At 44.5% G+C, this 19584-nt stretch overlaps 1 protein-coding gene and 1 pseudogene across 5 annotated transcripts in view; one reads left to right on the top strand and one right to left on the bottom strand.

Annotated features, from left to right (window-relative positions):
• Positions 1–6815: 6815 nt before the first annotated feature.
• LOC308251845 (cell adhesion molecule CEACAM1-like) lies at positions 6816–7850 on the bottom strand (annotated as a pseudogene). The gene is made up of 2 exons: positions 7681–7850; positions 6816–7344 (listed from the first exon to the last, which is right to left on the bottom strand). The product of its transcript is annotated as a cell adhesion molecule CEACAM1-like (transcript).
• A 708-nt stretch (positions 7851–8558) lies between these two features.
• TMCC1 (transmembrane and coiled-coil domain family 1) overlaps positions 8559–19584 on the top strand; it is a 165617-nt gene continuing 154591 nt past the window's right edge. For 3 of the 4 annotated variants that reach the window (XM_080675590.1, XM_080675587.1, XM_080675585.1), the window contains exon 1: positions 8559–8813. The gene's annotated coding sequence lies outside the window, so the exon portion shown is untranslated. The remainder of the gene's footprint in view (positions 8814–19584) is intronic. The other variant, XM_080675586.1, reaches the window with a different exon arrangement.

Here is a 19584-nt window from a genome sequence, read left to right as displayed (position 1 = left end):
CACACTGACCATCAGGGGGAAGCTCCTGCATTGAGCATCTGCCCCCTGGTGGTCAGTGCGAGTCATAGCGACCAGTCTTTCCTGGGTGTTCCACCATTAGGGTCAATTTACATATTACCCTTTTATTATATAGGACTAGAGGCCCGGAGCACGAAATTCGTGCACGGGGGAGGGGGGTATCCCTCAGCCAGCCTGCACCCTCTCCAATCTGGGACCCCTTGAGGGATGTCCGACTGCCCATTTAGGCCCGATCCCACCGGGCCTAAACGGGCAGTCGGACATCCCTCTCACAATCCAGGACTGCTGGCTCCCAACTGCTCGCCTGCCTGCCTTCCTGATTGCCCCCTAACCACTCCCCTGCCAGCCTGATTGATGCCTAACTGCTCCCCTGCCAGCCTGTTTTCCCCTAACTGCCCTCCCCTGCAGGCCTAGTCACCACTAACTGCCCTCCCCTGCAGGCCTAGTCACCCCTAACTGCCCTCCCCTGCAGGCCTTGTCCCCCACAACTACTCTCCCCTGCAGGCCTGGGTCCCCCCTAACTGCCCTCCCCTGCAGGCCTGGTCACCCCTAACTGCCCTCCCCTGCAGGCCTGGTCACCCCTAACTGCCCTCCCCTGCAGGCTTGGGTCCCTCCCAACTGCCTTTCCCTGCAGGCCTGGTCACCCACAACTGCCCTCCCTTGCAGGCCTGGTCACTCCCAACTGCCCTCCCTTGCTGGCCATCTTGTGGCGGCCATCTTGTGTCCACATTGGGGCAGCATCTTTGACCACATGGGGGCAGCCATCTTGTGTGTTGGAGTGATGGTCAATCTGCATATTACTCTTTTATTAGATAGGATAGAGGCCTGGTGCATGGGTGGGGGCCAACTGGTTTGCCCTGAAGGGTGTCCCGGATCAGGGTGGGGGTTCCCTTGGGGCGTGGGGTGGCCTGGGCGAGGGGCCTGTGGTGGTTTGCAGGCCAGCCACGCCCCCTGGCGACCCAAGTGGAGGCCCTGGTATCTGGGGTATATTTATCTTCTACAATTGAAACTTTGTAGCCTGGAGTGGAGCCAAGCCTTCTGCTTGCTCTGTGGCAGCAGCCATTTCTATTGGAATTTATGTATCTTCTATAATTGAAACTTTGTAGCCTTAAGCGAGGCCTGGGCAGGCCAGGGTGTGTGGAAAGCTTGGCTTCCTCCATCGCCGGGGGCAACACTAGCCTCCTGCTCTTTCGAGCTCTGTGGCTGCCGCCATTTCTGTTTGGGTTTATGTATCTTCTATCATTGAAACTTTGTAGCCTTGAGTGGAGGCCTAGGCCGCCAAGGGCAGGTGGAAAGCTTGGCTTCCTCCATTGCCAGGGAAACCCAAGCCTCCCTCCTGCTCTCTGTGGCCGTAGCCATCTTTGTTGGGTTTATTTGCATATTCGCTCCTGATTGGCTTGTGGGTGTGGCTTGTGGGTGTAGCGGAGTGATGGTTAATTTCCATATCACTCTTTTATTAGATAGGATTATACAGTATGTATTCTTTTGTTTTCAGCTTCTGTTGCTCAGTATAATGAAAGTATAAAAAAAGTACAGCCCTAGCCAGTTTGGTTCAGTGGATAGAGTGTCAGCCTGTGGACTGAAGGGTCCTGGGTTTGATTCTGGTCAAAGACATATACCAGGGTTGCGGACTCAATCCCCAGTGTGGGGCATGCAGGAGGCAGCCGATAAATGATTCTTTCTCTCATCATTGATATTTCTATCTCTCTCTCCCTCTCCCTTCCTCTTTGAAATCAATAAAAAAATATATTTTAAAAAAAGAAAAAAGAAAAGAAAAGGATGAGATCAGGGCTTCAAATTTCCAGCTCAAGCTATGCATAGATGACCTGAAAGCTTCTATTTCTATTTTGAAAGAAACCTTTAGTGCCATGATTTCTGAAAACGAAACCCAGAGCCTCATTCTGCAAATGGCTAATAGAGATTATATTTCAAGTCTTTGGCAGGCCCCTGTAGGTGAGTAACAGTGCAGACACTTAAGATTTTGGAGCAAAGCCCTGCCATTCTCTGTGATAACTACTCTCCTTTTGAGAAACAGCCTTTGGCTTGCTACAGAGCCTTAGTAGATACTGAACTCTTAACCATAGGTCCTCAAGTTACCAAGTGACCTGAGCTACCCATCATGAACTGAGTGTTGTCTGGTCTACCAAGCTATAAAGTTGTGCAAGCTCAGCAGCACTCCATTATCAATGAAACTGTCTTTATGAGATTGGGCTTGAGAGGGCCCTGAAGGCATAAGTTAAGTTATGAGGAAGTGGCCCAAATGCCCATGGCCCCTACTCTTGCTATTTTATCTTCTCTTTTTCTCTTGCTCAGCCTATAATCTCATGGGGTATTCCCTCTGACTGGGGAAGAGAAGACCCAGTCTTGGTTATTAATAGTGTGGTTTATGATGTTTCTACACAATATGCAGGCACAGAGTGAAAACGAACTGTTGCAGCACTATTGGCCCTTTCTGGGATATCCTTGAAGAAAAATTGTGAAGGAAAAGCCATCCTGTTGGCAGAACTTCAAGCAGTGAACCTGGTTGTTCATTTTGCCTGGAAGGAGAAATGGCCAGAAGCTCTGCCTGTCTAGAGGTCTTAGTTCCAAAGGAAGGAATGATTCCAACAGGAGACACAACAATATTTCTGGTCACTTGGGGGCATCTCATGCCTTTGAAAAGGCAAAGAAAGGAGTTATTGTACTGGCTGGTTTGAATGATCCTAATTACCAAGGGGGGAATTCAACTGCTATTACACAATGGGAATCCTATATAATAAAAGTCTAATATGCAAATCGACCGAATGGTGGAACAACCGGCAGAACGACCGGTCGCTATGACGCACACTCACCACCAGGGGGCAGACGCTCCACGCAGGAGCTGCCCCAGCCCACAGGCCCCAGGCCAGCCAAGGCGGGTGCCAGCAGGAGCCCCCTGATCACCCCACCGGTCACCCCACAGAGGGAGGTGACTGGCGGTGGTGGTGGGGGGCAGAGCCAGCAAGCAGGTGGTGCCAGGCTGGCCAAGGTGGGTGCCAGTGGGTCCTCCCAGTCATCTCACCAGTTGCCCCACAGGTTGGCCCTGAATGCTGGCCAGGCCTAGGAACCCTGCCTGTGCATGAATTTCATGCACCGGGCCTCTAGTGTATTAATAATAGTTAATTTCATGGCACAGGATGTCAAAATCAGAAAGGGAACATAACCCAAGGACTTTGTATCCTCTCTTGGGGAAAGTGTTAAGCATTTTTGGTTGTGTTTAGGTTAGTTGTATCATGTTAGATGGAAGTATGACTTTGTTTTTATTTTTATTTGAAACAAGTACAGTTAAGGAGATCATCAGTCTTTTTAATTTTAGCTATCCTAATGAGGGTATAGTGGTATATCATTGTGGTTTTAATTTGCAAATCTTTGGATGACTGAATATGTTGAGCATCTTTTTGTTGCTTATTGGCCATTTTTATATCTTCTTTGGTGAAGTGTTTACTAAAACCTTTTGCCCATTGTTTTATTGGGTTGTTTGTTTTCTTATTACTCAGTTATAAGAGTTCTTTATATATTCTGGATACAAGAATATCCAGATATATTGTTTTGTCAGATATATTGTTTTAAAAACTTTTTCTTCCTATCTGTCCCTTGCCTTGTTATTTTCCTGACTAGAGGCCTGGTGCACGAAATTCATGTGGGGGGGTCCCCTCAGCCCAGCCTGCATCCTCTCCAATCGGGGACCCCTCGGGGGATGTCCGACTGCTGGTTTATCAGGCCTAAACCGGCAGTTGGACATCCCTCTCACAATCCTGGACTGCTGGCTTCTAATTGCTCATGTGCCTGCCTGCCTGCCTGGTCACCCCTAAGTGCCCCCCCGCACTGGCCTGATCACCTCTCACTGCCTCTACGTGCCAGCCTAATCGCCCCCAACTGCCCCCCATGCCAGCCTGGTCACCCCAATTGGCCCCCTGCTGGCCTGGTCACCCCCAACTGCCCTCTGCGCCACCCCCCCGCCGGCCTGGTTGCCCCACGCAGCCTGCTATTCAGTTGCTTGGTCATCCCTCACTAACCCCCTTGCCAGCCTGGTCGCCCCACACAGCCTGCTGTTCAGTCGTTTGGTCGTCCCTCACTAACCCCCCTGCAGGCCTGGTAGTAGGCAGCCATCTTGTGAGAGTGTGAGGTTTAATTTGCATATTACCTCTTCATTATATAGGATGGTGTCTTTCAAAGAACAAGAGTTTTAAATGTTGATGAAGTTAACCTTGTGGATCATTTCTTTTATGGTTCATGCTTTATGTGTTCTAAGAAATCTTTGCCTATCTCAAGATCACATAATGTTTTTCTATATTTTCTTTTTTTAAAAAATATATTTTATTGATTTTTTACAGAGAGGAAGGGAGAGGGAGAGTTAGAAACATCAATGAGAGAGAAACATCGATCAGCTGCCTCCTGCACATTCCCTACCGGGTATGTGCCCACAACCAAGGTACATGCCCTTGACTGGAATCAAACCCGGGACCCTTGAGTCCGCAGACCAATGCTCTATCCCCTGAGCCAAACCAGTTAGGACTGTTTTTCTATATTTTCTTCTAGAAATTTACTTACAGTTTTAGCTTTCAAATTTATCACCCATTTTTAGTTAATTTCCTCAGGGGGCTCCTTCAGTGCTCCTGAGATCTATAACTGCATCCCCCACCAACCTCAAATGTAAAGGCCAAAATTGCCACTTCTCTGGCATTCATGTTTCATCCAATAGATCATTGTCCTGCACATTGTACTCCCTAAAAAGTGCTCTTCTCTACCACCACCAATTCACCTTGCCTTAAGTCTCAAATCCTTACCTAAATTTTTGCCTACCTCTCCCCATACTCACACACTACTTCACACTCAGTGGTCTTCCAGTGCCCCAGTCTGGCCATGACAAGCTCTCATCCTGGGATCTAAATAATTCCTTCCAAGTCAGCCTTCAGATTCGAGCCTAAAATCAAACTTCACTAAATCAAACTTCACCTCCCCACCCCCAGCTCCCATATAGATTCTTAGCACCATACACTCTGAGAAAAGATTTTACTAATTGCAATTTTTAATTTTATGTGATTCTTTTTTTCAAAAGAAGATTGAATTTATTTAAGGAAAATGGGATGGGAGATGGGGATATCCAAAGAGAAGGACTACACACATTGAGCAAAAGGGTATTACGCCCATGATGGCAGCAAAAATGTACTTAGGACTTGAAACAAGGAAGGGCATAGAAGAAGCAACAGAGAAGCCTAGGCTGGACTGCTTTGACTCACTGAGAAGTCAGAGAAAAGGGGACCTTGGAGACAAGTCCAGGGGGTTAGCCCGGGACAAGCTGCCGCTGCCCATTGTTCCTCTGGTTGCAAGTCTCATGGGGTCCCTTAGAGGTTGGGGGATACGTGCCTGTGGGGGAATGGCAAAGGTATGCTCCCTGGAGGGAGAGCACACCCTGTATTCTTTGTCCTGAGCATATTTATCTCTTTCTTGCAGGTGGAAATCTCAGGGGAGGGTCTTAGTAGAATATTCATCAGCTTTCCAGGTATGCTCTTTTAGGGTCATGGTCTCCACTGATTGGTCAGTGCCATTAGTCAATGTAATAGGTCCTGAGGCAGCCACTGTGTTACTTGTCTGGTTTTTCTGCTTTTCTGGGCCTGGAGCTGAAGCCTAGATGTTATCTTTAGGGAGGAAAAGGTCAGGGGTCTAAACCAAATCACATGACCAGTGATATGCTAGGGGAAGATAGGTTCTTGTTTTCTCAATTTTGCCCCTTGCTAGTCATCTGGAGCGTTCTGCCCTGGTGAGTTTCTGTACCTGGCCCATTGTCCTTGCTCTGCTCATGTCTAGCAAGTTTTTTCTGATTTGGTGGTCAAGGTAATAAGCCACACAATAAGAGCTGGGGAAGTATTCTCTCTTATTTTCTGTAAGAGCACATGTAAGATTAGAATTCATTGTTCCTTGAATGTTTGGAAAACTCCCTGCCAAGTAATCTTTTATTGGAAGGATTAAAAATACCAACTCAGTTTCTTTATTGGTTAACTAGAGGCCTGGTGCACAAAATTCTTGCACGGGTAGGGTCCCTAGGCTTAGCTGGCGATCAGGGCCTATCTGTGGGGCAACCGGCAGGGCAGTTGAGGGCCCCCCCCCCCCCCCCCCCCCCCGCTGCTGGCACCCGCCTTGGCAGGCCTGGGGCCTGCGGGCTGGGGGCAGCTCCTGCGTTGAGCATCTGCCCCCTGGTGGTCGGTGTGCATCATAGCAACTGGTTGTTCTGCCGTTTGGTCGATTTGCATATTAGGCTTTTATTATATAGGATAGGGCTACTCATTCTTTTGTTCCTTTTTGACTCAGTTCTGGTTTCATTTTATTTTTCTAGGTATTTATTCCTTTTAATTTAATTGTTCATGTATTTACAATAAGGATGCTCCTAATGTCCTCCTATTGCCTGCTGTCATTGTTTCCTTTTCACTCTTAATATTGCTATTGTGCCCACTCTCATTTTTTTCTTAATAATTTTGCCAGAAGTTTGCTTTTTAAAGAACTATCTCTAGACTTTATTGGTTCTAGTACTAATTTAATGAGCCAAATGTCAATGAAAGGGAAGGTTGGGCTTCCTACAGACTCCCTTTCATCTGTTGATACTGAAGGGAGGGGGGCTGTGACCAGGAGCCTGGAGGTGCCTCATGACAGAGTGAGGGGGGGGGGCGGATTTTCATTAGCTTTCTATTCTTCTCCTTTTCCCTGAGGACAAAGGGGTCTCCTAGTGTTGGAGATGAGAAGCTTGGAAGCAGTCAGCAGTGTAGTGAGCAGGGCTGGTTGCATTACTTCTTTATTACTTCTGAATAAACTGGTTCTGTGGCTATTGGGGATGGGGAGGCTGGCTTTGGTTTCTTTAATTCTTGGCCACTGAAGTTCAGCAAAGAATATGTAACATCAGGGATCTTGTTAGGTGAGTTGTCAGAGTGGCCTCGACTGTGGTTGGAGTCTGGCTGAGTTTGTGCTACGTGAGATCACACTGGTCACTTGCCCCACCAGTCTTTCTGACATACAGAAAGTATACCAGGGCTGCTATCAGAGCTACACCAGCCAGGACTCCAATCACGATGCCGGCAATAGCCTTATCTGAGAGGCCAGGACTTTGTAGTGTTGAATCATATTGTACGTCTAGCCTGAGAGGGTCACTTTTGCTGGAACTGATAGGATTGAAGACCTCACACTGAAAATCCCTAGCATCCTCCCTCCTGATGGGGTCTATGGCGAGGATGCTGTTGCCCTGGGACAGCTTCATCCTGTCCATGAGCAGGAGACTCTGGTTCTTGAAGAGCCACCGGATGAAGATCCCAGTGTCATCTCTGAGACAGGTCAGGACCACGGTGTCCTTATGCTGTGACTGTGGCATTGCTGGCTTGGATGGAGGGCTTTCCCACTGGCTGGTATACATGGAACTGTCCAATTATTTGTTTGCTCCGAAAATCTTTCTCTAGGGTTTGTAGGGTGTAGTATCCTAACTCCTTCAGGGTGACTTTCTGGAACAGCGGGGGCCCATTGAGATTCATTGTCTCTTGATTGTTGTTTGCAGACCCGGGGTAATTTTTTGAGTGTCTATTACATATGATACAATTAGAAGGTTGCTGTCTATACGTTCCCCTTTGTATCAGATATAGCCTGCTAGATTCCCAGGCAGACTGTGGACAAGAAGAAGCACATCCTTCCCTTTAGCAGCATTGGACCGGCCCTGATTCAACAGTGAGTTGGGCAGTGGTGGGCAGGCTCCAGAAGGTTAAGAGTGAGACGGCCAGTAGGAGCCCCTGGCAGGGGATGCATCCTCTGTGAGCAGGGGCTGAAGGGGATTCCATAGTGTCTGCTGTCTGTTCTGTCCCTTCCTCTGTGAGAAGAGCTTGAGGTCCAGAAACGCTCACAGGCACTGCTCTCCCGACTGGTGGGCTGATTATTTCTTTAACATTTTCTTTCTCCATCTGATCTAACTTCAGGAGATCAGGAATTCTGTTTGATCCTCACATTGTACTCGCAGCAACTCGGAACAGGGCCTAGTACAGGGAGGAAGCCTCAGTACATAAGTGATGAATGAATAAATGAATTAGGAAAATGAAATAATAAAGGGACCGTTAGGCTGATGGCTGCTTGTGGTCCCTTCAGTGGTAATGCCAGACGCGAAATAGTAACGGCCTTTGCCCTTTTCCTAGCAGCAGACGAAAACCCGCCAGATCGGAGAAGGAAGAAGGCGTTTCGATTCCAGGTAGGAAGAACAGGTGTATGATTCAGAGAGGCGGCCAGAAATGGGCTCAAATCTGCAATGCTTCGGGCCCTCTCTCCCCAGAAAGAGGGGCCAAACAAGGGGAGCTCGGTTCCTGGAGCTTTGGCCGGGAGGAGTCCACCTGCAGCAGTCCAGCTACACCTGCAGCAGCCCAGCTCCACTGCCCAGCGAGCGCGTGGGTGGGCGCGCGGACGGGGGGCGGGGCCACGCGGGAAGGGGGGGCTGTTCCCACCCCCTGCTGCGTGCGCGCGCCCGCCGCTGCCTCGCGCGTGCGCCGCGGGCCGGGGGCGGAGGTTGTGGGCGGTGACGGCGGGCGCACGCGCTCTCGCCTACTCGAGCCGGTTCGCGCTCCCGCGCAGGGACTGAAGCGCTGGTGGCGGCTGCAGCGGCGGCTGCGGCGGCTGAGGTGGCGTGGGGGGAGGGTCGGGAGGGGGGTTGGCTGGGGGGGATGGACCGAGCGCGGCGGCCGCAGGGGCAGGAGCCGGTGCCTGAACTCGAGCGACCGTGCTGGCGGAGACGCCGGCTGCTCCTCCCCTCCCTGCCGGTGAGTGAGCGCCCCCGCCCCGGATTGTGGTTGCGGCCGCGGCCCCTCACGGCCACTTCGCGCCGGGTGAGAGTAGTCCGGGAAGCGTGGCCTGGCGGCGCTGCCGACACGGGCCAGGCCTCCCCTCACGGCCTGGCGCGACTCGGACCCTCGGTCGCCCCCGTTCGGGGCTGAAGCGCGGGCCTAGGACTCGACCCCCAACCTCCCCGCTGGCCTTCTTTCCCGGCTGGCCCCTCTGTCATATTGACCCTGGATTTCTCTCACCCCCCTCGTCTCGCCCCCTTCCCAGCGCTCGTCTCCGGGGCTGAGGGAAGGGAGGGGCGTGTGGAGTTGGGCCGAGGCCCGAGGGACTGTTGGGGAGCTAGCTCAGGTGGTGGTGGTGGTGGTGGTGGTGGTGGGGTCTGAGGTCCTGTGAACCCTCGCTCGCCCTGGCGTCCCCAGAAGTTGGCCACTGGGACTCAGCCATTGCCACCTGAAACCAGTTCTGCACCTTTTGTTTTGATTTTGAACTTGTTGTTTAAGGGGAGGAGGGAACTTGCTGTCTGGGATCGGGAGAATAGGTAGTGCAGGTGGGAAGCTAGGCTGTCTGGGTTCGGAGTGCCTGTTATTAGCCCTTTTAGAAAGGGAAAATGGGCGTATCTTCCCTGAAGGGCCAGAAATCCGTTTACAGCTTGCAACCCCCCCCCCCCCGCTCCATCCCCCTTTTCAGCCTTAGCAAAGCTGTGTGTAGTCTTGTGCAGCGGTTTGGTTCATTCCTTAACAACATTGATGGTGAGGATGCCCCAGGTGAACCTGCAGCAGAGTTTCTTGAAGCTGTTGGCCAATTCCCCGCCCCCCCCTTTTTTTTGGTGACACCTTACACAGTAGTCTTGGTAGATCCTAACCCAATGCTTTTGTAGGCTGACTTTTCAACCTGACTTGTCACAGGAAAGGAAGATGAACACATAGACACTAATCCAAAATGGATGCTGTTAAGTCATCAGAGGTACCTGTACCATAAGCATCTCTATTGAAAGATCTGAATTCCTAAATTAGTTAATGATTAAAAAAAAAAAAAGTCACACAGGGCTTAAAAAGCAGGTAGCTGCTTTAAAATAAAATGCAACTTTGATTTATTTATGCTTTCTGACCAATATTTTAAAATTTGGAAGTGATTGGTTAACTAAATCCTTGTCTTTGAAGTACCCATGTATAGAAATTGTTACAAAGCCTGGAGGAAAGAACCTTATGAAAATGTTAATGTGTTACAGACAAGATTCCTTCAGGAGGTAGATACAGTTTTTTCCTCCACTGTGTATTAGAAGAGTGAGACTCCACTGGGTGAAAAAGGTGAAGGGATAAGTACAAATTGGTAGTTACAAAATAATTACAGGGGTGTAAAGTTCAGCATAGGGAATATAGGCAATACTGTTGTAATAACTATGGTGCCAGGTGGGTAATTGAATTATCAGGGGATCACTTTGGAAATTTTATAATTGTCGAACTACTATGCTTGTATATCTGGAACTAATCCTATATAATAAAAGCCTAATATGCTAAGTGTCTGGTCCACTGGTCGGCCTTTCCACCAATCAAAGTGTAATATGCTAAGACCGCTCAACTGCTCTCTATGATGTGCACTGACCACCAGGGGGCAGACGCTCTGACCGGTAGGTTAGCTTGCTGCTGGGGTCTGGCAGATTGGGACTGAGCGAGATGGGCCGGACATACTCTGGAGCCCTCCCACGGTCCCTCCCTGGCCCCAATTGTGCACAAATCGTGCACTGGTGGGGTCTCTTGGCCTGGCCTGTGCCCTCTTGCAGTCTGGGACCCCTTGCAATCTGGGACCCCTTGGGGGATGTCGGAGAGCCTGTTTCGGCCCAATTCCCGCAGGCCAGGCCGAGGGACCCCACTGGGGTGCACCGGGCCTCTAGTATAAAGTAATATTGAATGTCAACTGTAATTGAAAAATAAAATTAAAAAAAGTGAAACTTTGTGAGTAGGTGGTAGTTTTACTAGTGTCATGTAACAAAATATGCCCATAGTTAAGATTTTAACTTAGCCGAAACCGGTTTGGCTCAGTGGATAGAGCGTCGGCCTGCGGACTGAAGGGTCCCGGGTTCGATTCCGGTCAAGGGCATGTACCTTGGTTGCGGGCACATCCCCAGTGGGGGGTGTGCAGGAGGCAGCTGATCGATGTTTCTCTCTCATCGATGTTTCTAACTCTCTGTCCCTCTCCATTCCTCTCTGTAAAAAATCAATAAAATATATTAAAAAAAAAAAAAGATTTTAACTTAACAATACCTTGTCCTCTACCAACAGAGTTGGCTTGTATTTTTTGAAATCACACACCCACTCTCTGGCTAGTATGGAAAGATTAAAAAGCTGCTTCTGGTTTGTGGGCGGTAACCTTTTAATTTCTAAAGAGTTTTAAGCTGTTTACAGAGTAGATTGCTGATCAGCATAGCAAAATTTTAGATCTTAAAAATTCATTAGTATGTGGTCTAGATCTGTTATAATTATGAACATTTATTTAGATTTGGCATGGTATGGGTACCCTGTACTATGTGTATGAAATGAGATTTCTCAGTATTTGCATCTTAAGATAAACAGAAGTACAGTCAGCTGACACAATGTTGTGACACCTTGAAGTAGTTGCGAGAATCTTATGAGCACACACACACAAACTACAGTTTGATGAAGAAACCCAGTGATCTGGATTAGTTGGTGACCACCGTTACTCTAAGCTGTTTTGTACAAGAATATTTCTCCTTTTCTGTAAGAGTTTTTTATGCCTGTCTTACATGTACAAAACCTGTTCTGGCTGAGGACTTAAGTTTAAACTCCTTGATGTGGCATTTATGGATCATTCATTAATCATAAAATATTTATTGAGCTTTTATTTTGTTCCAGGATTTCTTTTAAGGACTGGGTTACAGTGAGGTAACAAAGCAGACAAAGTCCTGCCTTCATTGAGCTTTATTCTGTGTATGTCAGAATGAGGAAACAATAAGCAAATAGACAAGATAATTTCAGATAATGCTAAAAATCAGTGATTAGCAAACTTTTTCTGTAAAGGGCCAGAAAGTAAATATTTATGGACTATATGGTCTCTGTTGCAGCTACTCTGTTATTTTAGTGTAGAAATGGTCACAGGCAGTACATAAACTTGTCTGTCCTACTTAAACTTGGGACACTGAAATTTGAATTTTATATAATTTTCCCATGTCACAAAATACTCCTTTTGATTTTTTTTCCAACCATTTAAAAATGTAAAAACCATTCTTATCTCATAGGCCATACAAAATCTTGGGGCAAACTGGGTTTGGCCTGTGGCTGTAATCTGACCCTTTGTAGAAAAAGTTTCCTGCTCTGGCCAGTGTGGCTCAGTTGGTTGGGTGTTGTCCTGTGCACTGAAAGGTTGCCGGTTTGATTCCTGGTCAAGGCAACATACCCAGTTTGTGGGTTTGATCCCTGGTCGGGGATCGTGCAGGAATCAACCAATTGATGTTTCTCCCATCAGTGTTTCTCTCTCTCCCCCCTCTTCTCTCTAAAAATCAATAAAAATATATATTAAAAGAAAAGAAAAAAGTGTTCTCCTCACTAAGGAGAAGATATTTGATGCAAGAGTTTTCCTAGCAGATGATCTGCAGGTGGAATTGAGCTTCTCCTATGTTCCCCTGCATTGAAGTTCTCCACATACCATGCCACTCTTGCCTTTGTGTCTTTTTTCATTGTGTTGCTCTTAACTAGGTTGTTCTCTTCCTGTCAGATTTTTAAAGTCCACCCATTATAGAATCTAAGACTTGGAAGAGATCTTAACTTCATACCCAATTGCTTTCTTAAAATGTTCTCAGTGATTTTTCAGCCTGTTTGAACACCTTTTATGACAGAAAATTCATTACTTTAAGGTAGCCTATGCTATTTTCAGATAGCTCTAATTATTAGAGTGTTCTTCATGTTGTAATAGGATTCATCCTTTCCCTCCTTTCCATGGTGCTTCCTTACATGGAGTAAGCCTGCACTGGGATTGCACCTTATCCCCAGGATTCGGTTCTAAAGTCACTGCATGAGACAAAAATCACATAAGATGAAAGCTATAGGAAAATTCCTTACATTATATAGTGTGTATGTTTTTGTATACTGTATATAATTGTATGTCATTCTTATGCATGCTACAGATTGAAAGCCACTGAGCTTGACTGCAGGAAGGAGCAAGAGGAAGTAAATTATTATGTGGATATGTAGACCTTCAAACATTTTTGCTTTTTAAAACAGCTGTCAAATCCCTATCAGAGTGGAGGAGGGTAGATAATTTTAATGTGTTCCTGCTTCCTTGCAGGGTTTATTGTATTTTTACATTAAGCCTTTATTACATTAATAAACGTTTATAGATATATTGTGAATATTAAATGAGATAATATGTAAGGAAGCATCTAGCACAGTGGTCGGCAAACTGTGGCTCTTTGGCCCCTTGAGTGTGGCTCTTCCACAAAATACCACAGCCTGAGCGAGTCTATTTTGAAGAAGTGGTGTTAGAAGTTTAAGTTTAAGTTTTAAAATTTGGCTCTCAAAAGAAATTTCAATCATTGTACTGTTGATATTTGGCTCTGTTGACTAGTGAATTTGCCGACCACTGATCTAGCACGTGGTACATGGTTAATAAATGCAGGATTTGAACCTAAATTTTTGTTTCATTGGACTCACATTCACACTGTCCTTTGAAAAGTTGTAGAGAAGAACTAGGCCACCTGCTTCCTGTCTTTCCTAATAGGCATTTCCTGTTGTGGCTCTACTGAACATCTGTCACTCTCTATGTCCTTGAGTGTTGTTCACATTTTACCAGAGGTCAGCTAGTAAGTTAAATGGGTATATGATCTAACTCTCAGTTCTGCTACATGACCCTTCAAGTATTTGAACACTGCTATTATGTCTCTTAAGTCTTCACTTTTCTCAGGGCTCATTTCTTTTTTTGTTTGTTTTGTTAATTCTCACCCAAGGATATTTTTTTCCCCATTGATCTTTTCTTTCTTTCTTTTTTTTTATTGATTTCAAGAGGGAGAGGGAGAGAGAGATAGAAACATCCATGATGAGAGAGAATCATTGATTGGCTGCCTTCTGGGATCAAGCCCACAACCCGGGCATGTGCCCTTGACCAGAATCAAACCTGGGACCCTTCAGTCTGAAGGCTGATGCTCTATCCACTGAGCCAAACCAGCTAGGGCTGATTTAAAAACACACACATTATTATTGATTTCAGAGAGGAAGGGAGAGAAAGAAAGAGATAGAAACATAAGTGATGAGAGACAATCATTGATCGGCTGCCTCCTGCATGCCCCTCACTGGGGATTGAGCCCACAACCTGGCATGTGCCCTGACTGGGAATCAAACTGTGATCTCCTGGTTCTTACGCCGATGCTCAAACACTGAGCCCCACTGGCTGGGCCTGACTTTCCTTGATTTTAATGGCATTGGCAGTTTTGAAAATAACTGATCAGGCATTTTTGTACAGTGTCCTTCATTGGGATTTGTCTGATGTTTTTCTAAGGGGTAGATTGATATAATGTGATTTAGAAAAGAAGACCACAGAGTTAAAGTGTCATTCTTATCACATATCATGAGTACATATTATTGATATGACTTACCAATGTTAATGTTAACCTTGATCACCTAGGTTGAGGTAGTGTTTATTTTCTTCACTGTAATGTTACCCTTTTGTTTCTCCCTTTCTGTGCTCTAGAAGAAAGTCACTATGCATAGCCCACACTTAATGAGTGATGAGTTATGCTTCACCTTCTTAAGGGTAGAATATCTATATAAATTTCTTTGCTCAAATTGTTCCAGCTTTGGTCATTAGGAGCTTTTTCAGTGGGCTCCTGTCTATCTTTCCTTTGACATACTCTGATGATTGTGTGTGAGTACTTTTCTGACAACATAAAATGTTTCAGGCTCATCCTTTATATATCATGCTCTAATCCTATGATTGATCATTTTTTCCAAGGAGCCTAGTTCCTTTTATTGGCCTGATGCACGAAATTCGTGTAGGCGGGGGGGGTGGGGGGGGGCGGGCGTCCCTCAGCCTGGCCTGTGCCCTCTCACAGTCCAGGAGCCCTCAGGGGATGTCTGACTGATGGCTTAGGCCTGCTCCCCACTGCCGAAGAGGCGGGTCAGACATCCTTAGCGCTGCCAAAGAGGCAGGAGAGGCCCCAGCCATCACTGCTGCGCTCACCAGCCGTGAGCCGGGCTTCTGGCTGAGCGGCACTCCCACCATGGGAGCGCACTGACCACCAGGGGGCAGCTCCTGCATGTCATAGCGACGGTCATTCCGCCGTCTGGTCGATTTGCATATTAGCCTTATATTATATAGGATGGTATTAGAAACTATGGTCTGGGTGCTAAGTGTGCTAGTTGCAACTAGAGTATTGTTGTTTCTAGTGAGGTAGCAAAAAGATATATGTGTGTGTGTTAACCTATGTGTACATGTATATCTATAAATAGTTCTGTATGTAACCATTTGTCTCTATATTAAGCTACACATGAATTCATACTGATGTGTCCAACTCTAATTCCTTAACACATTAATCATTCTAGCTTCCTCCACTTTACCAGCAAGAAATTTGGCCATTCATTTACTTAATTCTTCAATTCCACTATACATCATATACATGGTTTTAGAATGGTTAGTATGTGCCCCTGTGGGAAACAACTATATTAACTAGAGTATAGTGCTTGTGGATCCTTCGTTTTTGCTTTAGTCTTACAGACTCTGCTCATTTCCAGCATTACCTAGGTTAGCACTATATTCTTCCACCTCCTTTGTGAGGTTGTTTCACATTTGCAGTACATTTAGATTGTTTCGTCACATTCTGCATTCTATGCCGAGATCTCTTTACTTCTTAAATTATTTTAAATTTTGCATACATTGTTTACTCTTTGTGCTTTAAAGTTATATGGGTTTTGACATACTTCTTTAAAACAATATTTTTATTGATTTTTTAGAGAGAGAGAGGAAGAGAGAGAAACATCAATTGGCTGTCTTTTGCAGGCCCCCTACTGGGGATCAAGCTGGCAACCTGAGCATGTGCCCTGACCAGGAATTGAACCAGCAACCTTTTGGTGTACAGGACAACTCTCAACCAACTGAGCCACACTGACCAGGGCTACAAACTTTTGATATATTCACCATTACAGTATCATATGGAATAGTTTCACTGCTCTAAAAAATTTGTGCCTCACCTATTTAACTCCCTCCCCTGGCAACCACTGATCTATTTACCGTCTATACAGTATTGCCTTTTCCAGAACATTACATTTTATATTATATTTTAATTTATTGATTTTAAAGAGAGAGAGAGAGGGGAAGAAAGAGAAACATCACTTTGTTGTTCTACTCATTCATGTATTCACTTCCTTTTTTTGTTAATATTTTTTCCTTTGATTTTTTTTTTTTAAAGAATGGAAGGGAGGGAGGCAGAGAGAGACAGACGGAGAGAAAGAGAGAGAGACATCAATATGAGAGAGAGACATCGATTGGTTGCCTTCCATACGTGCCCTAATCGGGGCCAGGGATCAAACCTGCAAACCAGGTATATGCCCTTGACTAGGAATCAAACCCGAGACCCTTGGGTGCACAGGCCAACGGTCTAATCACTGGGCCACACCAGCCAGGGCTACTGGTTATTTCTTGTATGTGTGTGTCCTGACTGGGGATCAAACCCACAACCTTGGCATATCAGGGTGATGTTCTAACCAACTGATCTAGCTGGCCAGGGCCCAGAATATTAAATTTTCAAAAGTATTTTTGAATGATTTTAATGAATACAGCCTTTTTTTAAGTAGTGGGAGATACAGGTATTAGATAACTAACACTTGGGAACATTTTTTTTTTTTTGTATTGAGGTAAAATTCACATAACAAAATTCTTAATATTAACTATTTGAAATATACAGTTTAGAGGCTTTTAGTTCATTCACAATCTTGTGCAACCACTACCACCATCTAATTGCAGAACATTTTCATCACTCCTGAAAGAAACCCTAGCAATTCCTAGTTTGATTTTTGTTCCTATGGATTTACCTATTCTGGACATTTCATTTAAATGGGGAGACATAATATATGGCCTTTGTTTCTGGCTTCTTTTACTTAATATTTTTAAGGTTCCTCCATGTTGTAGCATGTTTCAGTACTTAATTCCTTTCTTATGGCTGAATAATAACCCATTGTATAGTTATACCACATTTTGTTTGTTTATACATTCTTTAGTTGATGGACATTTGAGTTGTTTTCACTTTTTGGCTATTATGAATGCTGCTGCTATGAACATTCATGTAACCGTTTTTTAAAAAATATGTTTTTTATTAATTTCAGAGAGAAGAAGGGAGAGGGAGAGCGGGATAGAAACATCAGTGAAGAGAGAGAATCATTAATTGGCTGTCTTCTTCACACCCCCCACTGGAGATTGAGCCCGCAACTGGGGCATGTGCCCTGACCTGAATTGATCTATGGTTCGATTGGTTGACGTTCAACCACTGAGCCATCCTGATGGGCTCGTGTATCAGTTTTTGTTGAACATATGTTTTAAAATGCTCTTGTATTTTCTTTTTTTTTTTAAATCCTCACCAAGGATATTTTTTCATTTATTTTTTTAGAGAGAGGGAAACACAGAGAGAAACATCAATGTGAGAGAAACACATTGATTAGTTGCCTCCTGCACATGCCCTGACCAGGGCCGGGAACCTGCAATTGAGTTACATGCCCTTCACTGAATTGAACCCGGGACCCTTCAGACGGAAGGCAGATGCTCTATCCACTGAGTCAAACCAGCTAGGGTATAAATGTATTTTCTTTCCATAAAGTTTTATTTTATGTTTCCCAGTGGCTTATTTGGGGTAAAGTGCTGATAGAATGCTACTTTGTCTTGGCATAATATTCATCAGTGAATACTGAAATCACATAATTTTCCTGTTGTCATTATGGAGTAAAGGATTTTGATCCAGATGGGGTAATAGTAGGTAGCCTTCCCCTAGAATTCTGTTAGAGAAATATCTTGAATTACGTTGTGTTCCATTCAGTTATCCTTGTGAGAGTAGCAAGTAGTCTTTCACTGTGAAGTTGGATTACACCATTTGCTTGTGGTCTTAAGGAATATCTGAGTGTCTGAATTATGTTTAGCATTATGTATTCAGAGGGATAGTAGGCAGGATTCCCCATTCTGTAATCTATTTGGCATCATTGATGTTACAGGGGTTTTATTCTTACCACATCCCTCTGAGATTTGGACTATAATAGAGTAGCATTAAATTTTGTGTTTTCTTATTTTGGCACCCAACCCTGAAGCTTTGTTTTGCAGTTATTGCTATGACACCTTTGCCTTGATAGATTCCTTTTCGAATTGGCAAAAGTTTTCTTATTTTGCAAGTTTGGGGTAATCTGACCCAATCCATTGAAACCTACTGTTTTTCAGACTTCTTGAAAGCAAGGAATAGTCTTTGCTGTCTTTATAGCTTATTTCTAAGTGACTTTGGGATTCCCTGGAGTTAACGGAAAATATGTAAGTTATATATTAACCACCATCAAACTTTATCCCAAGGAACTTCACTATAGGCAAGCCCTTTAAAAGGGTTTGTGTAATGAACACTTGGCTGGAAACAAGATCTCTATTATTGAACAAATAGTTTGTACCTGTTTGGTTTTTTTGTTTGTTTGTTTGTTTTTTGAACTTCTTTTTATAAAAAGATAATATTGACTATAATTTATAAGAATGTTGTGATGGGAAATCTCTTCTAGTAAGGTACTTCTTTTTTTTTTAAGACAGGCATTTGGGAAGAGATGTATTATGAAAATTCTTGTTAGGGCTTTTTTTTTATTTTAATAATGTAAATGATTAAGCCTCATAATAAAAGGCTCTGTCAAGTACAGTATGTGTATTTATATTTTCAGTGCTCTTCAGTTTTCCGTATAGTTCCAGATTTCTACATGGTACATTTTCCTTCTGAATGAAGGACTTCTTTTAACATTTCGTGTGGAACAGGTTTGCTGGTGATAAATCCTTTCAGCTTTTGTTTGTCTGAAGAAGTCTTTAATTTGTCTTGATTTATAGAAGCTATTTTTACTGGTTATAGAATTCTAAGTTGACAGTATTTTTCTTTTCAGTTTTCTGTCTTACTGTTTCAGTTTTCTGTCATTTTAATCTTTGTCTCTCTGTACATAGTGTGTGGTTGTTTAATTCTGGCTGCCTTTTATTTTTCTTTCGATTTATAAAAATTCCGTTAAACATACAGTATAAAATTTATCATCTTGACCATTTTTAAGTGTACTGATCAATGGTATTAAGTATATTCATATCATTGTGCAGCTATCACAACCATCTATCCTTAGAACTCTTTTCATGTTGCAGAACTGAAATTCTATTTCTATTAAACAATAACTTCCCATTTCCCCTGCCATCTAGCCCCTGGTAACCACCATTCCACTTTCTTGCTCTATGAATTTGACTACTCTAGGTATCTCATATAAGTGGAATCATACAGTATTTGTTTTTTAGAGACTGGCTTGTTTCACTTAATAGATGTTAAGGTTCATTCATGTTGTAGCATATGCCATTTCCTTTTTAAGGCTGAATAATATTACATTGTATGTATATACCATATTTTGCTTATCCATTCATCTGTTGATGGACATTTGGCTTGTTTCCACATTCTAGCTATTGTGAATAATGCTGCTGTAAACACAGGTGTACAAATATCTCTTATTCTGCTTTCAGTTCTTTTGGCTATATATCCAGAAGTGGAAT

The sequence above is a fragment of the Plecotus auritus genome, assembly GCF_963455305.1.
Source record: "Plecotus auritus genome assembly, chromosome: 6".
Classification (NCBI taxonomy): Eukaryota; Metazoa; Chordata; class Mammalia; order Chiroptera; family Vespertilionidae; genus Plecotus; species Plecotus auritus.
Note: the sequence above shows the minus strand (reverse complement) of the source record. Positions and strands in the feature narration are given on the sequence as shown.